The following is a 7,576-nucleotide window of genomic DNA, read 5'->3' on the forward strand; positions in this document are numbered from 1 at the left end:
TGAAGGTTTCATGTTTTAATTTGCTATAATTCCTCATTTGTTGTTGTTGTTTCATTAATAAAATGCATATTTGATTGTAGATAAAATATATATTATAGCCCATTTACCATTCCCATATTCTACTCTTACTTCATCATAACACTAGGGGTTTCTCATTCTAGTGTCCTCTATGATTTTTTGATTTTGCTATAGATACATTTTCTTACCTCTGTAACCCGATCACTTTTCTCAAATTAAAATAATGTGAAATTGGAATATCAATCGATCTACCTCCAAAGCCTCATGCAATAAATTTTAATCATAAAATTTGAGAACCTCTCCAACAAACATTTTAACTCTTTGATATACACTAAACTAGCCTAAAGGATCAATATAGTGCAAAGAATTTGGTAGTTGTGGATTCCCATTTGAAGTTGTGAAATTTATTTCCACCATTAATTTCAACTCATATCCATTTTTATTGTATTCCAAGAAACTATGCTTAGTGCTCATTAAAAATGTGTCCACTACTAACCAACTCTCCAATATCTTGTTAAGATTGTTATGTTTGTTACATGTAGGCATATAGAAGTTTTCTTCAATTTTTCTTTTAGAAACATTCTCAAGTTGAGTTAATGATTATTTTATTACTTCCCATCAAATCATGATTTCCACTATTGTTGAAGTCATAGCATTTTAGGAATAATGGATTGTTCATACTCCTAGCCCATTGTAAGCTCAAAGTTGATAAGATAGGAAATATTTTCCACAACAAGTCAAATTATGATATTGCTATCAGGATTTAATTGTGTAGTTTTTGAGTCAAACTCATTGACCCATGTTTCATGAGTAGTGATTCACATAAATCCATCTCTCATGATAATAAATGGAACACTTAGCACTCATTGGATCTAGGTGATGCTCATAAAGGTGAAGCATCGAGATTATTTCTTTTCACTTTTGTCTTTTCACAAGTTGATGAATCTAGGCGATGATCAAAGTTACTGGCTTCCATGTTGGATTGAGATTGTTTCTTTTCACTTTTATATTACACACTAGAACATAGCCATCATTCTCCAAGGATATGCATATATTTTTAAAATGATCATATTTAGAGAAGATCTTTTGTTTTCCAAATTGGCACAGTGTAAAACCATCTCCACTACCACTTTTGAATTGATTGTTTCCTCTACTTGTAAAGTAATATTTCCAAGATTTTGTGACCATTGAACTTCTCTAGCGTATCTTGTTCCTTTTTAAAAGTGGTTTGGTGTTGTTTTTACATGGTTTTGTAACTACCTCCCCAAGAAATTGTTTTCCATCTAATCAAAGCATCTAAACTAGTAGATTGTAAAACTTAGTATCAATATCATACAATCTGAAAGTAATTAACTAGAGAATCTCAACATAATATGTAATTCTCATTCTTGTTATGTAGAAAGTATCCGGTGAATTCAAAATTACTTCCATACAACCTAGATCTTCAAGTGAGCCATCTTGTTTCTTTATATATAAAACATCCATGGGATCACTCTTTGATAGAAAATCCTTGTCATACAAATTTTATGCAGACAATACTAACTTTTATTTTGTGAGATTCACATTCATGATATGCCCTTTTTGATTGAAAATATGATGATGACAACCTATAACTATAAGAAACCCTTTCCTATTTTAATAGAACTTTTATATTATTTTTGTAGTTTTAAATTGATTACTATTTTAACTATTTGTAGCTTTGTCTTATGTAGCTTGCATTTTTCCTTTCTAGTAACATGTGAAAATTGATATTGACCATTACTAAATAGTAAAATATATAGTATTCATTTCATAACTACCAAGTAAATTTTTTGATATTAATCAATACAACTATACTATGAATTAACCTTGTCAAACTCTACTGAATGCTTGATCTTTTCATCCTTGATTTAACAAATGTTTATTTATCTGATTCAAATCTATTGATGCTCACACAAATTGATGCATTTCTTTTGTACATTACTGCATATGTCCTTTATGGTAGAAAACAAATGATAATGACCACCTATTTATAGCTTTTCCTGGTTGATTAAATCTTTTGATCCCAAATCTGTAGATGTTCACACAACTTAATTGTACTCCACCTATATATACTATGCAATTTTTTTGTACATTTTTGTTATATAATTTGGTATCTCTTTAGTGAGATAAAATGTTTCATAAGAAAAATTCTATGTTCCTTTGATAGTTAATGTCTATCTTCAATTTGGTACTAGTGGAGTTAAAAGATTTCATGACTAAACTACATGTCCCTTTGATAACTTGACTATAATTTATCTTGATCTTCATGAATGAATGTTGGAAGGTTTCATTTCATGGTAAACATGTCCCTTGAACAATGTCAATATTCAATCAACTCCACTTATTTGCTTTATTCAAAGGTTTTCGCACTTTGTGGATGTGCCTCTTCAATAACCTACTTGTCTTCTTACTTGACCTACACAATCAAGAACTCATTAATTAAAACATGTGACATTTATCTTCTCAACTCTTTTTCCTCTTAATTTCAACCATCTCCTTTGGTATCTTGAATAGAGATTCATGGCTTGAATGTAATGATTAATGATGTAATGAAATTGCTCAATTCATAGTACTCGCCCCATTTTCTCTTCTAATTTTTTAGGTGCACTTCATGGATGTGAACCTATGTCTAATTTAAAGAAAATAGCCGTAGTTAACTAAGAAATTGAGGCGTCCCCCTTTCCTTTTAGTTTTTACATTCAAGCAATAATTTTATATTTAGATATCTATTTTTTTGGCTACCATGACATGCATGGAATTGAAAACAATTTTCTTTGTGTTTGTGTAATGAATTTGATTGAAATGAAAAGATGTACAATAGTTGTATTTTTGATGAAAATTGCACCATGTTTGGCATGAATGAATAAAGAATCTTTCCTTTTTCTCGCATTGTGATTTTGTCTTTACTTGTTCATTTATACTTTTTTCAAATACAATTCAATTTTTTGTAATAAATATAATCAACATATGATTAGCCAATGTAAATCACATAGGATATCAACCATTTTAGATGTAGAATAAATTAGTAATAGTTAAAATTGTGACAAGAAATTATTTGACTTGACTAATATGGACATGTGATCCCACTTCATATTTTTGCAATCAATCTTGCATTGGTCTTGGCTTTAAAATTTTGGAATCTAGGGCCTACCACATGTGTTACTACTTTTTAAATTTTCTAATAGATTAATATTAAAAAAAATATATTTTGGGGAAAATATCTAAGATAAATATTTTCCATCTCAGAGTCATAGGAATGGGGGCATGCGTTACCATTTTTATGATGTGGAGTTCCCAACATGGATATATTAACAATATGAGAATTTAACCTTGATTTTTTGGCAACTTTCTTACAATTTGGTATTCCATAATCACTTTCATGCACACATATTCATAACCAAATGATCACTACTTCATAGATATCAATAATACATTTTTATTATTTTCTATATTTAGATGAACCAAGATCAATGGCTTAAATTACTGGTAAGCAATTTGGATGGTAATTTAAAGCTATTTATAGAGAAATTGGGTTTGTTTCTCCATCAATTCTCATTATACTTCTAATTTTTTCTAGTTCTATCTATTCTAATTCATGAGAATTTATGGTAACCTAAAAAATATAATGTCATCAACCTCATTAACCTAATAGATAATTATAAGAATTAAGAACACTCAAAACGAAGAACTGAGAACTAAGAAGACCATTGTGGACAATGAAAATTAGCCCATCCTTGTACCTTTTTAGAGGATATTATACATGCAATCTATCATTCAACCATTAGATAAATATGATAATAGCATTTCCTTAAATGTATCAATATGATTTCCTTAAATATGATGATAATATTCTATTAATTACTTTAAAAATGTTGTCAATGTCCATTGTCTTGTAATGCCCCACTCGAAGATCCTTCAAACAAGGATGAACAAACGCTAATATAATTTTATTTTTTAAAGTAAGAAGCAACAACAATAGCAACTTACACTAGAAAGAAATGGAAGACTAACATAAACCAAATGCCAAAAATCTCCAAGCACCACTACTTACCAATTTATAATCAAAGATCACACTAATCATGAGAATACCCAAAGTAAAAGTTCCTAGTATGGTCAAACATGCATGTCCATTTCCAATTAACCATAACATAATAAAAAATAGAAAGTAGAACCCTCAAAACATCATGCATAAGACAAAGGCTTGAGAATATAACCACTCATCTATTGGATAACATGTTGAAAGACAAATGTTGAACCCTAAAATTTGGCTAAGCCTGGAATCCTGAAGCACTAAAATTTGGCTAAGTCTGAATTTGTGAAGCCCTAAAATTCTCTAGAATCTTTATCTTAACTCGTAGAAGTCTGAAACCTATCTCAAATGAATCGTCACACACATACATAAAATATATCTTAAGAATAAGAAAAAAGAAGGTAGAAGGAAGAAGAGTATGCCAACTTATACTTAAATGATATCCCTTGACTATATAGGAAGTAAGAAGTCCCAAAAGGTTATCCCAAACACTTTCGAAAACCCACCAGACAAGTCAAAATGTACCTATTGTTTGGTTGAGTAGGTCTTCCACAAGACTCCATGCAATACTTTACTAGTATCATAAAATAAAATATATAATACCCATTTAATACTTTACCAATATTGTACAATAAAACATTCAATACCCATGTGATACTTAACTAGTATCATATGATAAAACTTATAGTAGTAGTATGATACTTTACCAGTATCGTACAATACTCTTCACTACTATGGTGTGATACTTTACCAGTACCACACAATGTTAAACAATTGTCGCCCATGTTTAGAACATAAGGCCGATTGACCAACTAAGAGGAAATGTAGGGTTAGAATCTCCACACCAGGGAGTACCAAAACCACCAAAGTTGAGGAGTAATCACTCGAACACACAAAACAAGATCAAATAACTCCAACATACTAAAATGAAGAAAGAAAAACATCTATCCATCTAAAACATTGCATCAAGAAAACATGAACATAAGAAACACTGTAGTAGATAGAAATGAGGAACCAAAGATGCTATCTCAAAATATGATATCAAAGAAAATAAATCACAAGATACATACTCCAAGAAACCATGAAGAATCCATGTAAAGCATCTAGCTCTAGAACTAACTCGAAGAAGGCCAAATTTGTACACTAGTCCCTAGCAGTGGTTAAGGTAGTTATGCCTCCCCACCACGTGGAACCCATAGGCCCAATCTTGTCATGCTAATGGCAATAGTGGTCCAACCCCAAACACAAAGTAAAATCATCCAAGGCTAACACTCTAACCAAGCAGGATAATGGTGTTGGCTCCTAATTTAACAATGATTTTAACTACTAGGAAACTAACAAAAAAATTAGGGTAAACTTTAAGAAAGTCGCCTCCAAAAAAAGATATAAAACTTTGGTGAATCTTTCATTATTTTGAAAAAACAAAATTATTTCTATTGGCAAATCTCTCAATTTTTATTCTAAGCATTACTAATATTGGTGATTATTTTTGAATCATAATTTTTTTGTATAAAATATTGATGAATCTCAATAATAATAGGAAGTTCATTAATCACAATGGAATATTACAAATCAAAATTGAACATTTTTTTTTACCTCATGGAATATTATGAGGATCATTACATATACTTCAAATCAATAGTGAAAACTAAATATTAGTGATATATCCCTAAAGTAACTAATAATTATGATAATCATTGGTGAGTTCAATTTAATTTCTCCAATAATATATTATATTTAGGTGACATAAATCTAATAATGTAATTTATATTGTGGTGAATATTTAAGTTAAAATTTTTCAATAAATAAAACTATTGAACAATTTTAAATATTCTAGAACTAAATTTTATAAAACTATGGCAATTTAGGTTGTATCAAATCTTAAATTATTAGCCAAATTACTAGCCAAAAAATTCTAAAATTAGCCAATTTGCGAATATTAGCCACTAAAAATACCTTGAACCAAATGCATCTAAGGGTAGCTAACTCCTATGATGGATACACTTTGTTTAGAACTCGAGCCAACTATAATGCTAAACTCCTTCTTCACTTTAAGCTCTATAAAACCTAGCCGAGTAGACCTTAGATTTCTATTAGGATTAAACCATGGACATAAATAATAATTACATGCAAATATTAACTATATTAGAAAAATAATAGATCACACAAAAAAAACACAAGACACCAAGATTTAGCGTGATTCACCCAATCCTTGGGATACGTCCACCAAACAAGTCTGATATTATTACAATCCAATGATTACAACCTAATTACAATCTGTAATCCCTTACAACTCAATATCACAGCAATAACTAATTTTTGCATCACAACAATTGAACAATCCCTAACCCTAAGCTCTTTTATACAAATATTTTTACCACTTTAGGGTTATAATTAATAATTACATGTCAGCCCAAAATCTCGATACAATAGGGCCCAATTTTTTTTTTCTAGCCGATGCCCTGAGCTCTAAAGAATTTATGAAGTATGTATAGTACTTTCCTAATCAGTCACCACAAACTAACAATCTCCCACTTGAGGATTGATCAGGCTCCACACTAAACAACAATCTCCCACTTGGAGACTAATCCTGTAGGTATGTCGCTACTCCATGAGGCTTCCATTGGATCAAACCACCCTAGACTTTGCTGTTCTTTTAGTCATGTTCAGTCTAGAAGACCACCCAAAGCTAAAGAGGAATTCAACTTCTCCCTTGTCACTACCTTTGTAAACATATCTGATGGATTGTCATCTGTATGTATCTTATCCAGTTTTAATTGACCATCATCCAAAACTAACTGAATGAAATGGTATTGCAACTGAATGTGTTTTGTCTTGGAATATAGAGCTGAATCCTTAGCAAGATGAATGGCACTTTAACTATATGTAAACAATTAATTATCTTTTTGAGGGTGTCCCAATTCTTCCAAGAAGAACAAAAGCCATATCATCTCCTTGGTTGCCTCTATAGCAACAACATACTCTGCCTCTGTAGTGGATAAAGCATTAACCTTATGTAACCTACCCAGCTCATGGCTACCCCATATAGTAAAGGCATAAACTGTACTACTTCGTATGGTATCAATATACCCTACCAAATCTGAGTCAACATAGCCCTGTAAGCCAGTATTAGAGACTCCAAACTGTAAACACTTACTGGATGTTCCTCACAAATATCTGAGAATCCATTTGACCACATTCTAATGCTCAATTTCTAGATGACTCATATACCTGCTAATGACTCCCATTGCATGTGCAATATCTGACCTTGTACATACCATAACATACATCAAGCTTCCTATAGCTGAAGCATAGGGTACCTTTGACATCTTATCCTCCTCTTCTTGTATCTTGGGACACATCTCCTTAGTCAACTTTAAATGACTAGGTAAGTGTGTGCTGACAGCTTTAGCATTCTCCATAAAGAAATGTTGCAAAACCAGCACTACATAATCATCTTCTTTCTTCTCATGTTGCTGCAACAAATCTTTATACAACACTTTCTCA

The 7,576-nt window shown here is 31.0% G+C and overlaps 1 pseudogene; it reads right to left on the bottom strand.

The window, feature by feature from the left end:
• Nucleotides 1-202: 202 nt before the first annotated feature.
• On the bottom strand, nucleotides 203-4,854 carry LOC149543424 (protein BONZAI 3 pseudogene; annotated as a pseudogene).
• Between the last annotated feature and the right edge of the window lie 2,722 nt (nucleotides 4,855-7,576).

The sequence above is a fragment of the Cupressus sempervirens genome, chromosome 8, assembly GCF_028749045.1.
Source record: "Cupressus sempervirens isolate cs-2001-9-10 chromosome 8, ASM2874904v1, whole genome shotgun sequence".
Classification (NCBI taxonomy): domain Eukaryota; kingdom Viridiplantae; phylum Streptophyta; class Pinopsida; order Cupressales; family Cupressaceae; genus Cupressus; species Cupressus sempervirens.